The following is a 27,531-nucleotide window of genomic DNA, read 5'->3' on the forward strand; positions in this document are numbered from 1 at the left end:
GAAAAAGCATGATTATCCAAAAAGTAAAATGTTTAAATTCAGGTCAATGCAGGGGACATGGGTTCGATTCCTGGTCCGAGAAGATTCCACATTCCTAGGAGCAACTAAGCCCCTGCACCACAACTACTGAGCTACTGAGCCTCCAGAGTCCAGGAATCAAAACAATTAAAGCCTGAGCACCTTGAGCCCATGCTCCGCAACAAGAGAAGCCACCACACTGAGAGGTCCACACACCACAACTGCAGAGTAGCCCCACTCGCTGCCACTAGAGAAAAGCCCACATGGCAATGAATGCTCGGCACAACCAGAACCTAAATAAATAAACACAATTATAAATTCAGAAATGGAAAATTTTAATGTACATAAAAGAGAGTTTTTATCTAGTGATTGACTTTAAATTTCACTGATAGTCTAAAATGTTATTCTCAACATGAAAAAAAATTTTTTTTACAAATATGTTTCCTTTCACACACTAGTAAAGCCATTAAGAATGAAATGTTGTTGCCATTTTGCTGCTGTTATTGATTTTAATAATGTAACTTCACAATAGTTCTCATGTTTTAGCTTAATTCACTGTAATAGCACAAATCCAGGTGGTCATGACATGAACCAAAGTGTAAGAGAAACTCCATATATAGGCCAAATAAAGGAAATTACCTGTTTTACTATAAAAAGGTAAAAACATAAATCAAAATATTTTTTATAAATAATAAAGCTCCTTTCAAATTGCATTAGCTGCATATTCTTGGCTCTAAGTTTTGCCTAATAGCTATCCTGTCCATAATTTTTAAAAAGAAGAAGAATCTGAAAATTTAAACGGAGGTTTCGTTCTATTTTATATAGAGAAACCATCAAGAACTGCTATTCCAGCCCACTTGAGTTTCAAATATTTATTAAGAATCTATAACACACAACACTGTATAGGGCAGGACAAGGTGGGTGGGAAAGGGCGTTGCACCATGAGACCCATAGAAAGTCAAGAAACTCTTTCCCGAATCTTCTTTCAAGTAACAAAGCGCCTTCCTGTGCCTAAATTGAGTATGGATACTGTGTTTTAATCCAGCTTCCCTGATGGCTCAGAAGTAAAGAATTCACCTGCCAATGCAGGAGACCTGGGTTCAATCCCTGGGTCTAGAATATCCACTGGAGAAAGAAATGGCAACCCACTCCAGTATTCTTGCTTGGGAAATCCCACAGACAGAGGAGCCTGGCAAGCTACAGTCCATGGGGTCACAAAGAGTCAGACATGACAGTGACTAAATACCATTCTGTTTTTATCAGGTAACTCAATAGTTTATATAAATAAAGGAAAAGTAACAGCTAGTCAACTACCTAAAAAACAGATGGATCCTGTATACCTTCTCCTCCAAAATACAACTGAAGATTAGAGTTTCATTCCATCAAAAACTGGAGAGCTTCCCTCTACCTAAAAGAGATATTCCTGGTTTTCTGCCCCTACTGTCTTGGGAATTCTTTGTTGTTCAGCGTTTCCAATTCTGTACTCTCATGACCAAAAGCCACAGATTTCATTCACGTAAAACAGTTGTACAACACCTACTCTGTTCTCACCACTATTCTGAGCACTTATGCAAATAATAACTAATTTAATCCTCATAAAGCATTAGGTAGGTAAGATATAGGCTCCCTGGTGGCTCAGACAGTAAAGAATCCACCTGCAGTGCAGAAGACCTGGGTACAACCCCTGGATTGGAACAATCCCCTGGAGATGGGCAAATTCCAGCTCCATAAATGCAGTGTGCTTAGATTAACTGCTTAACTACTATGAGTCTGTTTTCACACCTATAAAAGAGACCATAATATCTATTGCATAGAATTGATGGGGAGATTAAATGAGATAACATAGATAAAGTAGCTAGTAATGTGCCTCTCACACTGGACATATTTAACATGCTACAGCCTTTTTAGATCGAAGGTTCTAATTGTCATATATGACATGACAATTTTTTTAATTTTTCTATGAGAGACTCTCAAGTAATTAAACAAATTTTTAAAAATTCTAGAAGAAACCTAATAAGCAAAGAGTAATTCTAACTCTGGAAACTATAAAATTAACAATTTAATTCAATGTTCAAGTAAGTTTTCTGGGCATGACATAAATTAAATGGTTATGGTCTCCATATACTATAACCACATAGAAATAATAAAAGAGGGTATTCAGAATAACCTACTTGACCTTCTAAATAAGAATCAATCACTTATCACTGGAAATATCATCCTATTATTTCATTTATTGAAAATGCAAAGAGGAAAGTAAAGTATTACAGATAATATCTTACCAATTCAATGTGCTACTATATCATAGTTGTATTACTTGTTTTTTTCACTCTTTTCAGAGCCTTGGTGGGACTGTGTTTCTCTGACCCCTTGAACTGGGTGTGGACATGCGACTCACTTTGAGCACCAAAGAATTGATGCTTTTGAACTGTGGTGTTGGAGAAGACTCTTGAGAGAGTCCCTTGGACTGCAAGGAGATCAAACCGGTCAATCCTAAAGGAAAGTCCTGAATATTCATTGGTAGGACTGATGCTGAAACTGAAACTCCAATACTTTGGCCACCTGATGCAAAGAACTAACTCATTGGAAAAAACCCTGATGCTGGGAAAGACTGAAGGCAGGAGGTGAAGGGGATGACAGAGGATGAGACAGTTGGATGGCATCATTGACTCAATGGACATGAGTTTGAGCAAGCTTCGGGAGTTGGTGATGGACAGGTAAGCCTGGCATGCTGCAGTCCATGGGGTTGCAAAGAGTCGGACACAACTGAGCAACTGAACTGAACTTGGGAAATGAAATGTGAGTAGAAGTGGTATGTGTCTTTTGCAGGCAGAAGCATTTAATTACTAGGTTGATACTCTACAGAACTCCATTCATGCTTCCTGGGAATCACAGACACTCAGACTGAGTTGGAATTACCATCATCCTGAGTGTTTCTGCATGACTGAGATAAGCATAGCCCTCCTGTCAATTCTCATCGACCATGTGACATGGGCAAAAAAGTAAATTTTTGTTACATATAAGCCATCAAAAGGTAAGGGCTGTTTGTCATTGTGACTTCACCGAGCCTACCTTAATAACAGAATAAGGGGACAACTTGTATAAAAAGTGAGTTAATGCTGCAGACTGACATCTCATTTATGTCACAGAATGCAGATTAATCAACTCAACCACTGGGTGTCAGAAAGAACAAATGTGGTTGATTGTATCACTGTGCTCCCACTCTTTAGTCAGTAGCTGCCTCTCATCTTCAATATTTATTCTAATTTATAGGGATTTGTTTCTTTGATGTTAAATACTATTAAACCTATATTTTAAACAATACTTGGCTTTCACAGGCTTGAGAAATTGCTAGACATATTTAGCAAACTATCAGTATGTTATTTAGGCATTAAGGTTATCCATGCCTCTTAACACGGGCCTAAGTTGTCTGCATAAACTATAAACCTTTCTCTTTTCAACTCTCCAGGAAGAAACAGTGATGGTGGCCCCCCACTGCTTGCTCACTTATCATGGAGTCATAGAGTTAAAACTCTGAAACACATAGGAGCCTCCTAAACAAATAAGTGCATATCAGCTGTTTATTACATTGAAAAGCTATAATGATCACAGAACAGATCCCAGCCTAAAGACTCAAAGCAAGCGTTCATAAGAAAAGCTCACTAGAGGGTTATAAAGACAAATCATATCTTCTCTCACCACCACCTAACAAAAAGTGTCTCCTATTTCCTACCCAAGTCCCAGGTTTGCAAGCTCAGTCACAAGCTCAGCCGGAACTCTACAGGATAAAACATAATTGATCCCCCACAAATTGCTGCAGAGTTCAGTATGAAAATCAAAAACTTTCATTGAGCCTTTTAACACAGCTAGAGTGAGTTATAAAACCCCAGTCAATGATCAGGCTTCCCTTGAAGCAACAGATTCCTGGAAAAGTTGCATATAAATAATAAAGAAATAAACAGAAATAGACCCAAACAAATTTATGGTTACCAAAGGGGAGTTGTGCTCAGATGCTTCAGTGGTGTCTGACTCTTTGCAACCCTATGGACTGTAGCCTGCCAGGGTCCTCTGTCCACAGGATTCTCCAGGAGAGAATACCAAAGGGAAAGGCAGGGATAAATTAGGAGTTTGGAATTAACATATGCACACTACATAATACAGATAGTCAACAAGGACTGGTCTAGCGCAGGGAACTATACTTAATATTTTGTCATAACCCATACAGGAAAAGATGTGTGTGTACAGTGTGCCCCACGGTCCCGCAGATCTGTCTCTTGCTTCAACAATGTTCAGATAGAAGAGACCCAGGGACGCCCCTCGCTCCAGTCTCTGACCACCCTCCAACATTTCTTCCAGTCCCAATATTCAGAATCAGCCACTCAACTATCCTCGGTCACTGGGACCAGCCAACACCATGTTTTGAGCTTAACTCCTTATTACCCATCAACCATGAGCTCCCAGATACATTAGAATTATTCTGCCAACAGGGAGGCTGTCAACTCCCTGGTCAACATGCATCTGCGGGCCTCCCACACCTACCTCTTGTCTATTTCGACTGTGACGATATGGCTCTGGCATGGGCCACATTTTCCCCCAGATTGTCCAGGAGAAGCAAGAGGGTGCTGAGTCTCTCAAAAATGCAAAACCAGCACAGCAGCTGCGCTTTCTTCCAGGACGTGCAGAAGATGTCTCAAGATGAGTGGGGTAAAATCCAGGATCATGTGGAAGTGCCATTCTCATGAAGAAGAACCTGAAACAGGCCCTTTAGGATCTGCATGGCCTCGGGTCCACCCACACAGACCCCACCTCTGTGACTTTCGGGAGAGTCACTTCCTGCAGGAGTAGGTGAAGCTCATCAAGAAGGTGGGTGACCACCTGACCAACCTCTGCAGGCTGTTTGGTCCCCAGGTGGAGTTGGGTGAGCACAGCTTAGGAAGGCTCACAAGCACAGCTAGGAGCCTCTGGAGCCCAGTGGTGTTTGAGAAGCCCCTCTAGTGTTAGGGCTTCTGTCTGGAGACCCTCTCTGCAGCAACTAGGCAAATTTCTAACCATCCTGGAGCCCTCTCCCAAGCCTTGGACCAAATGGAAACAATAAAGTTTTTTGCAGCTAAAAAAAAAAAAAGAAAAGAATCTGAATATATATATATATATATATATATATATATAAACTGAATCACTTTGCTGTATGCCTGAAACTAACACAACATTGCAAATCAACTATACTTCAGTAATTAATAAACACATAAATCACAGATAGCCAGCCATATTAGATATGTCTAAATATTTATATTTCTAAAATACATATTTACGTATATATATAACTAGCAAATAATAGGAGTACCTACTCAGTAAAACATTTCACACAATGATTAATCACTTTCTAATATCCCTGTATTAATCTCAAAATTTATACTATTGGCCCTATTTTATAACTTTGCATAAATGTCTAGAGATAATTGCTCTAACAAAAACGCCCAGCTGCCTAAGCATTTTGAACAAGTAGTCATGTCAAGCAAAAACCCACGGGGACTCCAGATGACCCTTTTTCCTCATTTTTAAAAAATTTTTGCCTCTGGTGAAAGCTAACAGCTGAAGAGAACAGACCCTGAAATTCAAGTCAGAAGACCTGGCTTCTGGTCTGAGAACATCTTGGTTCTGCAATGGGCTGGACATGCGCCGTTAGGGAGTTCTTTACCTGGCTGAGGCTGTTTCCTTATCAGTAGATGGGGAACAACAATGCAGATAATCTCTCAATTCCTTTCCAGATATAAAGACTCCTAAGCAATAAGTCAGAGAAGGCAATGGCACCCCACTCCAGTACTCTTGCCTGGAAAATCCCATGGTTGGAGGAGCCTGGTAGGCTGCAGTCCATGGGGTCACTAAGAGTCGGACATGACTGAGCAACTTCACTTTCACTTTTCACTTTCATGCATTGGAGAAGGAAATGGCAACCCACTCCAGTGTTCTTGCCTGAAGAATTCCAGGGACGGGGGAGCCTAGTGGGCTGCTATCTATGGGGTCACACAGAGTCAGACACGACTGAAGCGACTTAGCAGCAGCAGCAAGCAATAAGCGAAAAATTCAACATCTACTCTTATTGCAGGATAGCAAGAGAATAAATTGAAACAGCAGGATAAGGCTGACTCAGCACAAAGGGAAGGATTTCTGGGAGAGGGGAGAATGATTGTTGTCATTATAACGTATCCGCCTTCAGGGGAAAAAGTTTTCACTGGACTCATTTGCATTTTCTCCCATACCTAGAGTCTCCACCTTTATTAAGTCTTTATAAACAGACTCTCCGTGCTTCCAGGGCCCACATATGAGGCACAGTTTCTGCCCCGGTCATCAGAGGAGGGTGATTCCAATAAAATAAGGATAAAAGGATGAAGATAAAAGACCAGAAAGAAAATAGACTCACCAATAATATGTGTAAACGTGCTTATTTTCATGTTCTCTAACAAAAACTGGAAGCTGCAGTGGCAGGGTCTCTGTTTCGGTGAGATTTTTTACGTGCAAAACATTTTTACATTTTTACATAAAGAAACAACAGAAGCAAACACTAAAGTAGGCCAAGTTAAGAGTGAAGGTTGTTAAGATCAGTAATAAATCTGCAGTGGCTGATAGTGAACCCTGATTCATCCTTGATTCATTTCTAATAACGTTGTTAATGGAAAACAGAAAACCCCAAGTAGCTCAAACAAAATAAAACAGAAACAGGAGCTGGCAGTACAGTACTGAACATAGCTGCCTTCCAGAATAAAACAAAAAAGCCAGGAGACAGGAACACGACCCAAGTCTTATATTGTGGAAATCTTGTAGTTTTTGAGGACCTATTTAAATAATCTGATCGATCCACTACGGCTTACCAGCATCCTTCACTTAAAGTGCTCTGAATTTACCTCCTCATCTCCCATCTTCTGCACATTCTGTTTTTCTGCCTAAAATACAACCCTCTTACCCCTTCACTTTTGCCTAAGTAATTCCTACTCATTGTTCCAGTCTTCCTTCTCCAAGAACTCCTCTTGACACTCTAAAGCAAAGGCCAGGCTTCCCTGGTGGTCTAGTGGTTAAGAATCCGCCTTGCAATGCAAGAAGCAGGGGTTCAATCCCTGGTCTGGGAAAGATTCCATGTTTCCAAGCAACAAAGCGGGTGCACCAGCCACAGTCACACCGCAGCAAGAGAAAGCACTGCAATGAGAAGCCTGCACACCACAATGAGGAGTAGCTCCTGCTCACCACAACTAGATAAAACCCGCTCAGCATAAAGACCCAGCTCAGCCAAGAAATAAAATAAATCTTTTTTTTAAAAAGTTCCTAAAAAAAAAAAAAGTTCCTAAAAAATAAATAAAACTAAGTCAGATATTCCTCCACGTGTCCCACAGCCCTGTATTAAAATTGCTTGTGTGCTCATCCACGTGACCCACAAGACCACAAGCATTCTGAGGGCTGATCCTGTGTCTTACGGTGCTTATATCCTCAGCATCTACAGCGAGCCTGGCAAAAAGTACATGTGCGACAAATACTGCCAACAAATATCATGGCCCACTCTCCTGGCCTAATCATCAAAATCTTACAATTGAATCTGCCAAGTCATTCCTATTCCTCTCTCCAGCATAAAACCAAACAATCTGAAAAGCAGAGCAATGCTTTGTGAAGACAGTAAAACTCTTCACAGTCCTAGACTAGAACCAGGCCTGGCACAAATCAGATAATCATGTCCTCTTTCCCTTTTTTCCACCCTTCATTTTACTCTCAATTCACCCACTTCCTCACATCCTTGTTTATCAAGTGTAAACGTCAAGCACAATTCATAGACTAGTTATTGTTCAGTCGCTAAGTCGGGTCTGACTCTTTGTGACCCCATTGACTGTAGCCCTTTCCTGCCAGGGTCCTCTGTCCATGGAATTCCCCAGGCAAGAATACTGGGGTGGATTGCCATTCCCTTTTCCACGGGATCTTCCAGACCCAGAGACTAAACCCAGATCTCCTGCATTGCAGATAGATTCTTTACCATCTGAGCCACCAAGGACCCCAATAAAGCCTTGCCTCAATTTCTTGTCTGGCCTCTTATCAATTTCTGTTGAACACTGGTTGGTAGCAAAGCCATCCCAGGCCAGCCTATCTTCAACAATTTTTCAAAAAAATTGTATATCCCCCTTCTCTGCTTTATTTTCATCTTTAACACTTATCATTAACATACTCTATACTTTTGAATTTATCTCATTACTTGCCAGCCCCTCCCCCTAAAATGCAAGCTCCACAAATTTCTCTTTTCTGTTTGGACCACTAAACATAGTTTGGACCACTAACATAGTGGGAACTATGTTAGTGCCAGAACAGTATCTGGAATAGAGCAGGTATGTAATAGAAATATTTATGGAAATAATGAATGAATGTGTGAGTGAGTGAAAGCGAAAACTGTTGCTGTAAAACTTGAAAATAAAATGATTTGAATTTAACTAAAAACATGCCACCAAGTTATTTACTTTATTCAGTAAATAATGCTTCAAGCATCAACTCTTTCCCAGCATTCTACAAGTGTGTCATAAGAAAAAAAAATTCATAGTCATGCAGGTAAATCTTTGCTGTTATTCATATCTGACAGAGGAGAAAAACAATCTAAACATGATTGGTTTCCAATATTTGGCTTCCATTCTCAGCTGGACACTCAATCTTACTAAATAAGGCATTCATTTGGCCAATCATACCCCCCAGTCTATTCTTAATAGCCTAATAGTCCCAAGACTTATCAATTTCCTCAAGCATTCATTCAGCCCCAATCCATATTTGCAAAGAAAAGAAGCCATAGTATCTTTCTCTTCCATTTTCATACATATTATAGTAAATAGCAAAAAGGATCACAGCTTTTCACACCCCTCTCTAACCACACCCTTTACAGCATGAATTTCAAGTTTCCTCTCACCAAGAGATGAAGTCTTTCCGAGCCCATAAATCTGGACAAATCTTGGGATTCCCTTTGCCCTGTAAAATGCAGCAGAAGGCATGCTGTGGAAGTTCCGATCTTGGCCTCAGCAGAACTGAGCACACTTGTGCTAACTCTCTTGGCTAGCCTACTAGAGGACAGGATACCACATGCAGCAGAGATGAGTCATCCCAGCTAAGGCCATCCTAGATCAACCATCTCCCAGCTGCCCTCAGAGCAATGGTTGATACATAAGTGAACCCAGCAAACCCCAGAAGAACTGCCCATCTGAGCCCAGCCCAAATTATTGGTCCACAGAATCATGAGATTAATAAATGGTTGGTGTTTTAAGTTACCACATTTTGGGGTGATGTATTACACAGCAAAAGCTAAATGATAAACTTATGTAAATCTTTTCCTTTGTTTATTACCTTCCTTTTTGTTCCCAGTAGGAATGACTTAACTCTTTCAGAGCCTTTTTTGCTTAAGCACATCCTATTCTTTCTCCTGGTTTGCCTTCCCCGCCTGGTCCACCTAGAAAACTCACATTAAGGCTCAGCTTAATACCACCTTGGTAATCTCCCCTCCCACCACCTGCACCCTCTCACTCCTCTCTGAGCTCACAGCATACATACATGCCTCCATCATAGCACTTACTTTTGTGTCTTGCTACCCTAGAAGACTATCCGTTCCTCAAAGATTGAGATTCTATTTCATTCAATCTCTAAATTCTAGTCCTTAACCTAGGAGATGCTCAGTAAATATTGGGTAAATAAACCTTGAATGCTTCGACATCTCTCATTTCTGTCCCCCTTCTCCATACCTGCTACCTCTGCCTTCATGACTGACCTGGATAATTTAAACAGGCCTTCTTTGCTCCCCAGCGTCCCATCTACTCCACTGCAAACATCTTCAACACAGGGCCATGATTACTCACACAGTGTTTTTCCCATAAGATTTCTAGCTCTTTCAAGGCAGAAATCATATACCCTTCACTTTTGTATTTCTAGCAGCCAGTCTAATTTATTAATAAAAGGTAGTTAATTTAATGATGAAACCAATTTTAACAGTTAAAAAAGTACTCTGTTTCCAAAAAATAAAAACACCCGTTTTAATAATGATGAAGGACTTTTTTTTCTTGACTTCACTGCATGACATGTGGGATTTTAGTTCCCCTACCAGGGATTGAACCCATACCCCTTGCATTGGAAGTGCAGAAACTTAACTGCTGGTCCACCAAGGAAGTCCCTGCTTCCAAAAAAACTTCTACAGAGCTGACTTTTTAATAAGGTGTTGATAACAGTCAATACAACCAAGAGTGCTGTCTAGACTGAGTCACGCCTGGGAAGAAAAGGAATCAACTCTTGCCTTGGAGGGGTTTTTCTGGAACAGTCACTGTCATCCTGTATTGTCCTACTTGAAGCCCTACAAGTCAATCCATTCTAGGGTAGTCTTCTAGGGTAGCGAGAAGTGAAGTCTCTACTACCAATTCATCTACTACAAAGTTTTCAATATTTAAAAATGCGAGAACATCAGTATGAGAGAAATCACTCCATTAACTGCCCCCAAGATTGTCAATTAATGGATTAATGCTGATCTGCTCAAAGACTCTTCCCTTGATGTTCAATGTCATGTTAACAACAAGTTTGAAGATGCAGAAAGTAGGTTTATCAAATTCATAAATGCCCAAAGATGGAATGAAGACCAATTACCTCAAACCCATTCATCCCTTCAACAAATACTTATTGCATCAGTTCAGTTCAGTTCAGTCGCTCAGTCATGTCCAACTCTTTGCGACCCCATGAACTGCAGCATGCCAGGCCTCCCTGTCCATCACCAACTCCCAGCATATTTACCTACTGTAAGCCAGGACACTAGCTTAGGTATCAGGATATGGCAGAACACAAAATAGACACGTTGCTTTCTTTCATAGAGTCAAAGGAAGAGGTAAACATTAACCAAAGAAACTAATACACATAATGAATAAGCAAAACTAACACCTTGCCCTGCCACCATTGTGACCAAGCATACTACATACTAAAAAAAAAAATTTTTTAACAAATTTTTTTAAAAAGCACTTCACATCTGCAGATAAACCTTGAAAACAGGGATATCCTATCAAACATTCATCCTCAAAATAAATGAGACCTTGAGCCCTGTCCCAAACAACTCAAGAGTGAACATGTTGACCCCTGACTTTTACAATACCAGCATCTAAAGATATCTGAATATTCTACAGATATATTTTTAATCTTATGTTGCGTGTTAAGTCAATTCAGTCATGTCTGACTCTGTGCGACCCTGTGGACTACAGCCCACCAGGCTCCTCTGTCCATGGGATTCTCCAGGCAAGAATACTGGAGTGGACTGCTATGCCTTCCTCCAGAGGATCTTCCCGACACAGGAATTGAACCCATGTCTCTTATGTCTCCTGCATTGGCAGGTGGGTTCTTTACCACTGGCACCACCTGGGAAGCCCCATTTTTAATCTGATCAGTTGTGATTTATTCATACCTTCTTCATTTAATATTAAGGCATAGAAGGTTTAATTATTGTATACAAGACAATGTATGCATACATCACTGGAAAGTAAATTTACATAAAACTTCTCCATTTCTACAGCTTTAATAACTACATGAGAAAACTGCCATTGTTTCCCATCATGAACAGCTAACCAGTGGTAATCCTGAAGGGCTTTTTTTTCTTAAATACTTGCTGTGTCCTTTACTTGGAAAGCCAATTCTGAAGGCTGGTCTTTCTTGCAAAATATTGCAAATAAAAACCCTTTAGTTTTCTTATTGCTCTTATCCCTGAGTTTCTCTTCCACCCACTGGAAGAGAAACACTTAATTAGCTGTGTTACCTGATAAATATACAACTCGGACCTCTTTCATCCAGGTTTGACTTTCTCAGCTCCTGAAATAACAGGCTATGGAGATGTAGCTTTTACTCCAGATGACTCAATTTCTGTTTCTAATCATTTGTCTCTTGGCTCCTGGAGTAAGTCTGGTTCTTGACCAGTCTGGGTCTGTTCTGCACATGACTACTATTTCATTTCCTCTGTAAGTAGCAAGAGTGCCAGGAGACAAGCTTCTATCCTGTGCTCTGACCATCTGGTTTCCAATGGGTGGCAGACAACAGGGAATGTGCTATTCTTCATATCCTTTTCTCATCAATTGTCTTGAGAAATTCTGATGTGTCCAGGCCTTAGAAAAACTGTCACTTTGCCACCAAGTCATGAACTGTAATTTATTTAGGACACTGGATAGTCCCAACCATGGCATTGAGAATTCACTCATGCCTCATCCTGAACCACCGATTACATAGTTTTATTTCCAACTATCAGTAAAATCTTCATGCTATTTGGCCTGTCAACCGTGAGCTCAAATTACTCCAAATTGTTTTTAAAAAGACAGAAATGTTCTGTGCACCCCTGAAATAGAGACTCATGCCTGGGTCAAGGAACATCACAGCAAAGGCAACGTTGGCATGCAACATGTTGTCCCTGCTGGACATAAAGCTGCTGCAACTGACTGGTGAGTTTTTGCTGAGACCTGACAAACGGGGCTTTGTATTTACTTTTGACTCATGACAGAGGTTGCTGTTCTCTGTGCGTCTGTGCCCTTTCTCCTCTCCCTCTAAGGAAGATAATTAAACTTTTAACAGTGGAGCAGGACAGACTGTAGGGGAATCAGGATGGAAGCAGAGAGGACAGTGGGACACTGATACATTAGTGCAGGCAAGAGACAGCCAAAGCTCGGACTACACTGATAACAGCAAATGTGTGAGAAGCAATTGCATGCGATATATGTTAAAGGCTGAGTTGACCAACTTGGCAGAAGGAATGGCTGTGAGAGATGAGAAGAACTAAGAAACCAAGAATGACCCCAAGATTTTTGATGGATGACAGAAAATAAAAACTCAAAATTACCTTGACTGTTGAGAAAAATGGAATGTGATAGGGATGTGTAAACCCAGCTCTTGAGTTTAGAAATTCTACTACAAAAACATAAGATAAGGGGAAATGGGCCTTAATGGAGTCTATGAGAAAATGACCAGGAGGAGTGGGGGTAGGTATTAGTGGAACTAAGTTCAGAGTGATTCACTTCGCAATCAAAAGCGCCTACAACTTAAAATATAGCAACTGAAGTAGAGGGCCTGATTTGAGGGAGATGATGTTTTCAGAACATTCCACCCTAGACAGTCAACATTTCAAATCCCTTCCACCAACAAGGACCTACTGTGTAGCACAGGGAATATCCAATAATTTTGTAATAACCTGTAAGGGGAGAAGAATCTGAAAAAAGAATAGATACATTAATAGATAACTAAATCACTGTGCTGTACACCCAAAACTAAAACAACACTGTAAATCAACTATACTTCCATTTTTCAGAAAAGAAAAAATAAAATTAAATCACACATACCACACATACATATATGAATAAAATAAAATAAGATCCCTTCCAATGCTAAGATTCATAAATCTTTAAATCCATCACTTAGGAGAAGCAGCAGGTACTTGTAGCGGTCTCCATGTGTGACATATGTACAGGAAGGAGTCACAGACAAATCTACATTTTTAAATACTAAATGACAAACTGTAATACCATGCTAAGTACGTCACTCGCATGCTTTACATATATGATTACTGAACTTTCTCAGTGATTCCTTCCTAACACAGGAGGAAGCTGTCCATGTATCCACACTGAGTACTTTATTTGTCTATGAAGTTTCTTTTTATGAATAGGCCTGGAAGTCAGGAGAAGAGTGGGATTACCCAATGTGTGTGTCTGTGTCTGTGTGTGTGTGCATGCAAGCGCGAGTGCGTGTTTTGCAGAAGCAACATAAACACCAGAGCAGTCAACAAAGTCAAAAGAACTGAGTTCTGGGTGGATTGGGTGGGTCTCGGGCTACAACTTTCCACAGGACTTCAGGCAAGTGTTCTTTGCCTGCATTCCAGTGTCCTGAGCTGTAATGGAGCAAATAATGGCAGCCTCCGTGCCCACTGAAAAGAGACTCTCAAGACAAATGGGGTGTCCTACAATCATAGCCACCTACGGAACAGTTGCTGAGTACAAGACAGTATAATTAAGCCCTTAGGAGAAAAATGTGCTCTGAGTTCTCCAGAGAGAAAAAGGAAAGAGGAAAAGTAAATGAGAAAATGAAAAAGGACAGCAGGCAGGAACAACAGTCCCTCCCTGGGAGCTGGCTTAAGATGTGTATCTCTCCAGAAACATCCATCCAAGGTACCAAAGCTTTTAAACACACCAGCCAGTAATGGAGTGCAAGAGAGGTCACTGCTAGAGACGGATGCGGTGTTCACTGAACAGCAGAAATGGATGGTTTGTGTAACAAGAACAGATGGTTCTGCCAAGGTAGTGTCTCCCCTGTCCTTCCTGCCTATGTTTAAAATGCTGTGTGTACTGTCATGGGACAAAGATCAAAGAAGGAAATGACAACCACGTGGGTAGCACTGGAAGACTATTAGATAGAATAAAAGTACTTAAGGCAGTTTCAGGTAAATTAGTGTTAATTCTCAGCTACCCCAACACCCATTACGGGCCTTCCAGACAACATCTCACCAACTGAAAAACACTCTTTTGTCTCTTTTTCTCCAGATTGTGGGCATTTAATTCCTACATAAAAAGAAAGAGCCTTAAAACATAAGAACCCAGAAAACCAAAACCACTGTTCCTTTTAAGCAATTTTAAACTAGATCCACTAAAAACTATCTGGTCTACTGGTTTTATACTGAAAAGTTTAGCTGGCTGAAACCCATACTGTTTTACAACTATAAGGAACACAAGAATTCAAAACTCTGGCAGAATATAAGGTCTCTGCATTCTCATTTTAAAGCAGTATCACTTTCCTTGAAGATGAATATTGTATTTCTAAATGTCTGGACATGACCTTTACAAGTGTGTGGTTTCTGTCAGCAGCTAATATATATGTATTTCATTCATATGTATATCATTCCTGCTTCTCATTCTCGTTTCTATTAATTACTTTTTCTCTTTACATACTACATAATCATAGGGACATGTCCATTGCCCGTCTAGCTGATTTCTATTATTCCTCATTACAGCCTTTGTCCCAATTCCCTGCTTCCCAATATTTAATATTGTCTAAATATTAAATATTTAGACACTGAGTCTAAAATATCCTATTCCCGCCACCGTCAGAGTGACCATCCTATAGTTGTATAATCAATTAGCCTGGCATCTGATCTCTGTTTAAACTGTCTTCTTAGAGGAAACTTAATTATGATTAATATCTTTTCATGACTTTGAAATTGTATAGGCATGATTCCTTACTCAGTCATGCCTGTTAAAAATCATAAATCAATTTATTTTATTCCCTCTAGATCTGAGGAGACCTTATAAATCCTGACTGAATTTTGACAATGTAAAGAAGTCCAGGAGACATTAGATGAATATACTTCTGTTCTTCTCTTGCTGGAAAACCCTTTTTGGTTGGGATATTTGAGGAACAAAGCCCAGGTTCTGTGATGTTTACATGTTAACATCACATAGGTTTTTTTAATGTATTGTATCATTCTGTATAGTCAAATACCAAAGGCTACAGTTTATTCACTATTAATTAACCTGTTTTGTCTCTAACCTAGGAAACTTACTTCAGCAAATTACTCCTTTCTACTTTGAACTTCCTTTACCTATCTTGCTTCTTGCCTTATTAATAAATTAATGCTTTACATATATTCTTTATCTGTATGAGGCACATTTTATTTCTTTAAGTCTTTGTTCTATTTTTTACAATATCGCTTCTGTTCTATGTTTTGGTTTCTTGCCCCTAAGTCATGTGGAATCTTATTTCCCTGATCTAAGATTAGGGGATGGACCGGCACCCCCCTACATTGGAAGGTGAAGTTTTAACCACTGGACCATCAGAGAAGTCCCCGAGAGTCACATTTTAATTTCTTTGAAAACTATATTTTGACATCCACCCCTTCTTTCTCTCCAAGCTTTTCCAAGGAGAGCCATGCAACATGACTCCAGTCATTGAGATACAAATAGAAGTGTGACTGGAGTTTCTAGAAAAGTTTTCGTTCCTCTCATAAAGAAGACAGTCGTCACTGGCATTATGCTCTTTCCTCGCCTTTCTGCCTTGATTTCCAACCTGATTTCTAGAGTTGGGGCAGCCAGCCTTGCTCCCAAGAGGCAATAAGATCAAAAAGAAAGAGTAAGAGACTCTGAGACACACCAGCTTGACATCACTGAGCCTATGAAACAAGAGCAGCAGCCATCAACCTCTAAATTTCTTATCTGAAAAGAAAGAAACGTCCATTTGTTCAACTCAACCCATTGCAAGTCAGCGTTCTTCTTGCCTTCCACCGAACATATTATTTGTGGTCGTTGTTTAATCACTAAGTCATGTCCAACTCTTTTGCGACCCCACGGACTGTAGCCCACCAGGCTCCTCTGTTCATGGGATTTCCCAGGCACAAACATTGGAGTGGGTTGCCATTTTCTACTCCAAGGGATTTCCTGACCCAGGGATTGAATCTGCGTCTCCTGCACTGGCAGGAGGATTCTTTACCACTGAGCCACCAGGGAAGCCCAAACACATCTGTAACTGTTACAATCCCTAAACCTCATCTATGCTCCTGATTTTGCAAGGTACCAGATTTTTAACAGAAAAGCAAGTTCTACTCAGCCTAAATAAAGCTAGCCCTACAAAAGTGCGCACTTTCCAACAGAGATCATGGAGCAGGCTTGGCAATGCTTTACAACAGTTTATAAAAATAAACTGATAGTGTCTCCATGTGTGATGGAAACAAGCAACAAGCTGCCTGCAGCCTTCACTCCCCATCCCCCTCCAAACAGGCAAGCTGGAGAATCACAGTGGCCATGCAGTGCTTGGGCTCCCTTCCCAGCCCCCTGCCCCACGCTCCAGGACTGATCTGGACTAAGACCTCGCCTCCACAGGCTGCAGTCCATGGGGTTGCTGAGAGTCGGGCACGACTTCACTTTCACTTTGACTTTTCACTTTGTGCATTGGAGAAGGAAATGGCAACCCACTCCAGTGTTCTTGCCTGGAGAATCCCAGGGACGGGGGAGCCTGGTGGGCTGCTGTCTATGGGGTAGCACAGAGTTGGACACAACTGAAGCGACTTAGCAGCAGCAGCAGCAGCCACCCCACATTACCAGAGAGGAGAGCCCCAGGGGAATATGAGTGGACAAGCAAAAATAACTAGACCCTGCTGCTGCTGCTGCTGCTAAGTCACTTCAGTCCTGTCCAACTCTGTGCGACCCCATAGACAGCAGCCCACCAGGTTCCGCCTCCCTGGGATTTTCCAGGCAAGAGTACTGGAGTGGGGTGCCATTGCCTTCTCCGAACTAGACCCTGAGGAGTACTCAAAGCATAACTAAGCTCAACTCAAGCTTTTGACCTAAACTTTGCTTTCTTCTCACCATTGGGTACCTAAGAATTTTTTTCCACAGCTGCTGGTTGTGTGCTCAGGGTTTATTTCTGGCTTCTCATCAAAGGGAGAATGCCAATTCCTTTTTATGTATCTCTTCTAAATAAGGAACATTTGCTTTACATGTCTCCATTTAAGTCTCATATGGCCTACAGATAGCTCTGAGCCAGTCTGCTCTCTAGCATATGAAGAGAGAAAGGAAGGAAGGGAAAGCAGGGAGGGAGGAAGGAAAGATCCCTAGATGGAAACAGGAAAGGACACACACCCACACACTTATACATGTATCTATTTCCTTATTCCCTTTTAGTCAATCCTTTTCCAGTAAAAACTCAACTCTTAAAAAAGTCAACTTTTTCCCATGTAAAAACTCATTACTCAAGAGAATCTAAATGTCCTGCACAAACTGCCTGTTTCCTAGGATTTCTCTGAAGATTCTGCAGCCGTGAGTCATGCCCTCTGAGATGGCTCCTGTGAAACTCTCTTAGGATAGGATACGGGCTCCAAGGATTGCTTTCGCCCCTTGAAATCATAGTGGTTATATCTTCTTTCTTTTCTTTTTTTCCCCCTCCTTTCCTTTTGACTCAAAGGTCTGTATGGTCACTGACATTTCATTACCCTTCCAAACCCCCATTTCCTCTCCCCTTCTTTCCTTGATTTGCTTTCTTCTTGGCTCTCTCCACCACATGTGAAAAAGAATGGGTGGGTGGAAGCAAGTGAGAGGAGAAAATGACAAGGAAGAGTGGAGAAGCAATAATATAGTAACATGAACCTTGCCTGAGAAGAGCCTTCAGTCGCAGGGCACAGTTCTATCTGTGAGAGGAAAGCAGCTCACCCTAAGCCTTGTCAACGTGTCACTGGAGCCTGGACACCCCGGGGGCCACTCCCGCGAGTCCTGGAGGAAATGCCGCCACCCTGTCGTCTCTTCTCTGGTCAAGCTATCGCACTCAGGATTGGATCTGACAAGTCTCTGGCCACTTTCTCATTGTCTTGTGATCTAACTAAACCCATGGATGGCCCTAACAGGATATTTCCTTAGTTGATCAACCAGAAAGGCTAAAAAATGACTTTTGCAACCATTTCTTTGCTCCAGAAAAAGCAAGAATATAATGGGATGCACCTTTTCAGATAAGGTTACTTCTGTGACAGCCATCCCTCAGAATGAAAGTAGGCAGCCAAAGAGGGCTCGTGCTGAGGAAACCTTATGTTAAAGTGGCCAGATCTCCTGCTCCTCCCAACACAGATCTTCAAAGGGGGTCCAACTACAGTGAGTACAAGAACATCAGACACACTGTCTCTAAAGTGAAAAGAGGGATTTAGAATTCATGCTTTTTTTTAAAGTTTCTTCAAATTGTACTTTTCTATACTGATGAATTCTTTTATAGTGATTTACCAGGCTTCTCTGTTCATGGAATTCTCCAGGCAAGAATGCTGGAGTGGGTAGCCATTCCCTTCTCTAGAGTTATCTTCCCCAACCCAGGGATCAAACCCAAGTCTCCCACATTGAATTGCAGATGGATTCTTTATTGTCTGAGTTACCAGGGAAGTATGTATGTATGTATGTGTGTGTGTGTGTGTGTGTGTGTGTGTGTATATATATATATATATATATATATATATATATACACTGATGAATTTCTTTTATAGTGATTTACCTATTTTTACCTAAATACATTAAATTTTTATTCTAGAAGTGACTACAAAACACATCCCAGAGGGTTGCTACTGACTCTCCATCGAGGGGTAAGCGAAGTGAAGGCTACTTGTGATGGTGACCCCCACCCTAACCCTCTCACAGCCTCTTGTTTTAGGAACCTATGGGCTCTTGGGGAAATGGATCCTATTTAAGCAAAAAAAGAACCCTGTTTCAAGGATAATTATTTTGTCCAATCCTCATTTTGCACAAGTCTTTCTCAGAATTGACATTTCCCTGAAAGTGGCAAAGTGTTCAGCTCAATGTCAAGTGCAGCGAAGCTTTCTATTTTCCTTAAAGCAAAAAGGTTTCAAATATATTTTACCATCCTGACAGCAGTGACAAATGGGACTTCAACTCAAATGAATTACAGATGGGCTTTCTGAATCACATAAAACTCTATGTAAATAGAGAACCACCAACATTTTTTTTTTTTAATGTCAGGAATACTCTTAGGATTTTTTGACATTTGTTTAAAAAAAAAAAACAATTACTAGCTCCCATCTCTTCATTACTTTTTTCATTTATTAATAGAAGTAGAGTGAGGTAGGATGCAGGAGCAAGGAAGTGGGAGGAAGAAATCAACATCAGGAAAACAAGAAGTTCCTTGATCAGCTGACAATGCCAAGGACGCAGCGTGGTCACAGGCAAATTCCTTGGACCATTCTGCTTGTCTGAGGAATGGATAAGCAGAGGTCAGCAAACTTTTTCTGCAAAGGATCAGGTAATAAATATTTTAGGCTTTGTGGACAATGGAGTCTCAGCTGCAATTACTCAACTCTGTAGGGTGAGAGCAGCCAAAACACTATGCAAATGGATGGGCAAGGCCATGTCAAATAAAACTCTTTTCAAAAGGAGGTGGCCAGATGTGCCCCCCCAAGCCAGATTTCCAGACCCCGGAATTACTGCATGACACATTTTTTAAAAATAGTGCTTGATGGCACATAAAAAGATGCTCAGCATTGCTAATCATCAGGGGAAAAGTGCAAATCAAAACTACAGTGAGTCAGGACTTCCCTGGTGGTGCAGTGGATAAGAATCCATCTGCCAGTGGAGGGGACATGGGTTCAATCCCTGATCCGGGAAGATTCCACATGCCTCAGAACAAGTAAGCCCACACACCACAACTACTGAACCTGAGCCTTAGGGCGCAAAAGCCACAACTACTGAGCCCCTGAGCTGGAACTACTGAAGCATGTGCCCTCTAGAGCCCATGCTCTGAAACAAGAAAAGCCACCACAATGGGAAGCCCACACAACACAACAAAGAGTAGCCCCTGCTCCTCACAACTAGAGAAAGCCCACACACAGCAACAAAGACCCAGCATGGCCAAACAGTAATAATAAACCAAGAAAATTGCTAAACAAGAAACTACAAAGAGTCATCACCTCACACTTGTCAGAATGGCCATCACCAAAAAGAATAACAAATAACAAAGGTTAGTGAGGATGTGGAGAAAAGGGACCCCTCATACACTGTTGATGGGAATGAAAACTGGTGCTATCACTATGGGAAACATCATGGAGGTGTCTCAAAGAACTAAAAATAGAACTACTCTATGACCCAGCAATTCCAGTCCTATATCAAAACAAAAAATCACTAACTCAAAAAGATACATTCGCCCAACATTCTTAGCGGCATTGTTTACAAGGGCCAAGATATAGAAGCAACACGAAATACAACAAAAACAAGCATACTCACCAATATAGAGAGGAAACTAGCAGTTACCAGTGGAGGTGGGTGAAATATAGGGGTGGGGGGTGAAAGGAACAAACTATTGGATGTAAGATAGACTATGAGGATGTATTGTATGACATGGGGGATATACCCAATATTTTGTAATAACTATAAATGGAGTATAACCTTTAAAATGGTATAAGAAAAAAAAAAAAAAACTTTAACAGTGCTTGGCAAGGAGAAGGGGACCACAAAATATCATCCCCAAGAAGTATGTACTGGCAATGGAGCTGCTGCAAGTGCAGAGGCCTCCTGTGGGACCAGGCATTAACCTTTTATTATCGGATTGTGAGGAGAAGGGAATTCCAGATGAGGGGCTGGAAGGGTTGTCAGGAGCTTCAGGACAATAGCTAGCTCAACCAGTATAAAAAGTTCACTAATATTTTAACAACAGCTAGGGCCATGCTGCTGGTACCAGCTAACAGCCTGTGTACAGTCTGGATTCCTGCATTAAGACACTATGGATTTAGACATTTAATCCAAGAAAAAGATTAAGAAAAAAAATTAAAGACTTACAAAAATGTGAAATTTGTTAATTCTGCTGCTGCTGCTGCTAAGTCGCTTCAGTCGTCTCCGACTCTGTGCGACCCCATAGACAGCAGCCCACCAGGCTCCCTCGTCCCTGGGATTCTCCAGGCAAGAACACTGGAGCAGGTTGCCATTTCCTTCTCCAATGCATGAAAGTGAAAGTGAAGTCTCTCAGTCATGTCTGACTGTTCACGACCCCATGGACTGCAGCCTACCAGGCTCCTCCACCCATGGGATTTTCCAGGCAAGAGTACTGGAGTGGGGTGCTGTAATTCTATCCTCCCCCAAAAAAAAGCTCCAAACAAAAATAGCTGTATTCATTTACAAGCAAAAAAAAAGTGTAAAAGCCATAATAAGACAACACAACTAGTAAGTTCCAAGGTCATTTTAAAGCAGGACACTAGAGAAGGTACAGGGAAATGCTTCCTCCCATCAGGCTCCTCCCATAATTAATGGCATTAGTGATAAGGACGGTGGCTTTGTGGACCTCTGGTGGGTGGAAATGCTACAGAAATAGTGCTCTGAAGAAAACGACAACAGAGGAAGAAACTGTCTTTGGAGCATCCCACCCCCTACCCCAGGTGCTCAGGACCCTCCTCATTTACTCCCACTCCCCCAACACACGCATATACACATGTATCAACTAAGCTGCCGCTGTGCCTTCCCAAGGAGCCCTCACCTTGCTGCCATTAAAAAGTCAGTAGCCTGGGAACTCCCTGGCAGTCCAGTGGTTAGGACTTTGCACTTTCATTGCCAAGGGCGTGGTTTTCATCCCTGGATGGGGATCCCACAAGCAGTGTTTCCAAAAAAAAAAAAAAAAGTTAATAGCCAAACTAATTCACTAAAGTGTTTGTGAATAACAATGGCTGCGTTTTATTAAGGACTTCCCTGGTGGCTCAGATGGTAAAGCGTCTGTCTACAATGTGAGAGACCTGGGTTCGATCCCTGGGTCGGGAAGATTCCCTGGAGAAGGAAATGGCAACCCACTCCAGTACTCTTGCCTTGAAAATCCCACAGACGGAGGAGCTTGGTGCAGGCTACTATCCATGGGGTTGCAAAGAGTCAGGCACGACTGAGCAACTTCACTTTCTTTCTTTCTTTTTTCCTTTTATTAACACCTCTCAGAGGTTTGAGTTTGGGGTTGGTTTTTTGTTTGTTTTTTGTTTTTTTTGTTGTTTTTTTTGTTTTTGGCCAAGCTGCAAGGCATGTGGGATCTTAATTCCCTGACCAGGGATCAAACCAGTGCCCCCTGCATCGGAAGTGCAGAGTCTTAATCACTGAACCACCAGGAAAGTCCAGAGTTTTTAAAAAGGGGATCTGGAATGAGCAATTCCTTTACTCAAATGAACTATTCTATAAACAGGAAGGAGGATAAGCAGTTATTTTCAGTCAGGGAGCCCTCTCCTTTAAACACACTACCTTGATGAGTGCCAATCATTTCCCTAAAAAAGTAGACACCCCTCCCCACTACAGCTCATGATGGCAGAAAGTTTAAATTTTTTTAAGTTGAAGGTCTTGTCTTCATATCCAGATGTCCAAAACATCAAGAAGTTTAGAACAAGGTGCATCCTGCATACACATCCCAACCACTTCTCCAGGACTGTACATTAAGGGTTGCTTGGGGTTACACTATGAATGTAGAGACTTTTTCTGGAGCTGGGATTATGCAGTTTAGGGGTGGGGGCAGGGGGTGGAGTTAGCAATGTTGCCTCAGTGGCTCCCTGCCCATGAAGGGCGCTCTCTTATCTCCGGGACAGGAAGAACACATCTCTGGAATTTAAACTGCCCTTTGTGGAGTTCAGCTTGGGCCAACAGGCAGCCAGGCAGATTCCTTTACAACAATAGTGTCCCAGTTTAAAAAAAACAAAAAACAATGCCGGAACCGAAAAACATACATGGCTTCTCAGTCAGGAAAGGAAGATGAAGGCAAGACCTGTGACCTCCAGGTCCCAGACTCACAGCCCCGTGCTCTTTCCTGGTCAGCACAACCTTACTCTTTAAACATACAAGCTGCATCTCTTAAAAATGTTCAGCCTTCAGCCGACCACATTTAATCAGTAGAAGGAATTCTAAGCCCCTGGCTCCATGCCCTTCACAGCAGTGACCGTGGAGGCACCCAGAGAGCATGTGCTTATTTCCTGAGAGCAGGGCCTTATTTCCTGGCAAAGGCAATGAAAGCCTCAAAGTTTGGGCTCATAAACTCCTCACTAAAAACTCTGTCTGACCTCACCTGAAGCACTGTGATTTTAAAGCTTTGCACAAGCCTTTTTAAAGAACCATTTGATTTTGCTAAAGCGATGGAGGTGGGAAGAGAGGTGCTTTCCCTTGCCAAGCCACAGGAGAGCAGCATGGAATTAGGCCACTGGCCTCCCAGCCAAGCACTGAAACTGGGGAGCAGACCGGAGTTAAGACTGTGACCGTGATAAAGGATGATAATCACCACCATAGGCAAGAGGATCTTTTTCTAATTAAACTCTCCTTTACCTCCTGGGAGAAGTGTTGCCGAGCCAAAAGCCCCAGGACCAAGCGAGCTGAGAGAGAGAACTGCAAAAGAAAAATAACCACATGAATGAGATCTCTAGCTCCAAGGAGGACATCACAGTGAAATGCCTCCGGTTGGAAAGGAGGTCTCGAGTGGGAGATATATATGCCCATGGGCACCTTGGCAGTCCCAGCTGGTGGCCTCACACAGCCTCAGCTTTGCCTCAGTGTCCAAACCATAAGGCTGTGTACACAAAAACACGTGAGCATGCTCATGAACACTGATATTGCCAGGATTCAAGGGAGGGGCCAAAATGCATCTGAGACATACAGGGAGAATGCACCAGGAAGGGAAGCCCGAGGCATGTGCTGCAGGCTGAGCACTTGGCCCAGAACCTGCCTGAGCGTCCCTGGGACCAGAACAGGCAGGCTGTGGGGCAGGGAGATTCGTCTGTGACTCCAGGCTGTCTCCCCATCAGCCTTCACTCTACCCTCCTCATGCCCCAGGCCCTGACTGCCTACACGCAGTTTCCCTCTGAGGCAGCCCTCTTCCTAATCAAGAACCCAAGTCCGGAGGACATTCCCCTTCTCTGTCAGAACATATTCTCTGAAGCTGTATTTCTCCTAGGACCTGGTCCTCTGTCAGCAAGTTTTTCTGATCAACTGACCTCTGTTAGACATTACTTTGCTGACAAAGGTCTGTCTAGTCAAAGCTATGGTTTTTCCAGTAGTCATGTATGGATGTGAGAATTGGACTATAAAGAAAGCTGAGCACCAAAGAATTGATGCTTTTGAAACTGTGGTGCTGGAAAAGATTCTTGAGAGTCCCTTGGACTGCAAGGAGATCAAACCGGTCAATCCTTAAGGAAATCAGTCCTGAATATTCATTGGAAGGACTGATGTTGAAGCTGCAGCTCCAATAATTTGGCCACCTGATGCAAAGAACTGACTCATTGGAAAAGACCCTGATGCTGGGAAACATTGAAGGCAGGAGGAGAAGGGGATTACAGAGGGTGAGATGGTTGGATGGCATCACCGACTCAATGGACATGAGTTTGAGCAAGCTCCGGGAGTTGGTGATGGACAGGGAAGCCTGGCGTGCTGCAGTCCATGGGGTCACAGACTCGGACATGACTGAGCGACTAACTGACTGACCTCTGTTAATAGGTGATGATGAGGATAAGTTTCTTCTGTAAAGAGTTTTGCATATTAACAGGGTCTTTCAGCATCAATTCTTTAACTAAAAACTGTGACTCAAATGCTCGGAATTGCAAATACCTACTCAGACTGAGAAAGGGCTAACACAGTCATCCACTGAAACAAAAAAACCAACATTAGGCATGAAGCTTCTGGGGGTCACATCTTTATGTCTCCTGGACGTTAATGAGTCCCTTCTCCACTTTACAGCTAAAGAACAGCATGTACCTGTATAATAAATGTGCTCAGTCATGTCCAACTCTTTGTGGCCCCATGGGCTGTAGCCCACTAGGCTCATTTGTCCATGGAATTTTTCAGTCAGGAATACTGGAGTGGGTTGCCATTTCCTACACCAAAGGATCTTTCCGACCCAGGGGTTGAATCCAAGCCTCTTGCATCTCCTGCAATGGCAAGCAGGTTCTTTACCACTAGCACCAGCTGGGAAGCATGTATGATACATACACATCTATATTTTTTCCTTTTTAAAAAATTTTGCTTCTGAAAAGATGAGCATTCTGTGTGTCTTGATGGTTAACTTGGTGAGGAAAGTATATTTCCCCGTAATACTTAGAAGCTAGAGTGTAGAACTAAAAAGAGAAAATCAGAAGACCCATCTTTGATTCAGAAAGATCCCACCTGGAGTAGAGGATACACTGAGGCATGTTTACTGGGTGAGGGAAAAGTATCAGAGTGAGGGAGATGGAAGGATGGATGGATGGATGGATAGCTGGACAATCAACAACGAGGGTAAGCACAGACACAGCATCCTCAGCAGACTACAAAGGATGTGGGAAGATGAGAGACAGATTAGAATATGCCTTCCTACCATCAGGGCAAATTCTCTTTTAGATATCAAAATTACCTATAACTAAAGGATCCCCCAAAGGGTCTCTCATAGTAAGTGATATTCCTCACAACAACACTGTTAAAGGACTGAAAACTAGTTGCTTTCATTAGTATGATTTCTCTCCTCCCCTTTCTTTAGAATATGTAACAATTTTTTTCATGGTCATTAATAAAGATCAGACAAAAAGTCATTCCTTTTGACTGCAAAAGACAGACTCCAAGGCACATCTGAGAGTCAGAGGTAAGAGTAGCCCTGGGCGAAGGGTCAGTGGAAGGAATCAAGAGTCAAAATGAACATCTCTCTATGCAGACTCAAGATCCCTAAGACACACACACAGCTCAGTGTAGAGCTGGGGCAAGGAACCTATGGATATTCTTCAACATACAGCAATAGTGGATTCTGAAAAGGACTGTTGCTGAATTGTGTGTAGATGAAAATGAAGCTTCCCAAATTGTATTCTATTCCTATATTCTCTCTCCCACCATTTCTTCATCAAGTTCATCTAATCACATGAATGTGGAAGCACAAACTGAAAATAAAATTAGTTTAAAGATATATCTATCTTGGAAGTAGAAATATCATATGACATTCTTTACATGTGGAATCTAAAAAGAAATGATACAAATGAACTTACTTATAAAACAGAAAGACTCTCACAGACTTAGAGAACAAACTTATGGTTTCCAGGAGGGCAGAATGGGGGGAATGGATAGTTAGGGAGTTTGAGATGGACATGTACACATGAGTGCTCAGTCACTCAGCCATGTTCAACTCTTTGTGACCCCATGGATTATACTCTGCCAGGTTCTTCCGTGCATGGGATTGTCCAGGCAAGAATACTGGAGTGGGATGCCATTTCCTCCTCCAGTGGCTCTTCCCAACCCAGGAATCAAACCCACGTCTCCTGTGTCTTCTTCATTGACAGGCAGGCACTTTACCACTGAGCCATGTGGGAAGCCCTGGACATGCACACACTGCTATATTCAAAATGAATAACGAACAAAGTCCTACTGTATCAGATCAGTCACTCAGTCGTGTCCAACTCTTTTTGACCCCATGAATCGCAGCACGCCAGGCTCCCCTGTCCATCACCAACTCCCGGAGTTCACTCAGACTCACGTCCATCGAGTCAGCGATGCCATCCAGCCATCTCATCCTCTGTCGTCCCCTTCTCCTCCTGCCCCCAATCCCTCCCAGCATCAGAGTCTTTTCCAATGAGTCAACTCTTCGCATGAGGTGGCCAAAGTACTGGAGTTTCAGCTTTACCATCATTCCTTCCAAAGAAATCCCAGGGCTGATCTCCTTCAGAATGGACTGTTTGGATCTCCTTGCAGTCCAAGGGACTCTCAAGCATCTGAGTTAAATTCACCCATTCCAGTCCATTTCAGTTCGCTGATTCCTAGAATGTCGACATTCACTCTTGCCATCTCTTGTTTGACCGCTTCCAATTTGCCTTGATTTCATGGACCTGACATTCCAGGTTCCTATGCAATATTGCTCTTTACAGCATCAGACCTTGCTTCTATCACCAGTCACATCCACAGCTGGGTATTGTTTTTGCTTTGGCTCCATCCCTTCATTCTTTCTGGAGTTATTTCTCCACTGATCTCCAATAGCATATTGGGCCCCTACTGACCTGGGGAGTTTCTCTTTCAGTATCCTATCATTTTG

Source organism: Bubalus kerabau, chromosome 10 (assembly GCF_029407905.1).
Source record: "Bubalus kerabau isolate K-KA32 ecotype Philippines breed swamp buffalo chromosome 10, PCC_UOA_SB_1v2, whole genome shotgun sequence".
In the NCBI taxonomy this organism is placed as follows: domain Eukaryota; kingdom Metazoa; phylum Chordata; class Mammalia; order Artiodactyla; family Bovidae; genus Bubalus; species Bubalus kerabau.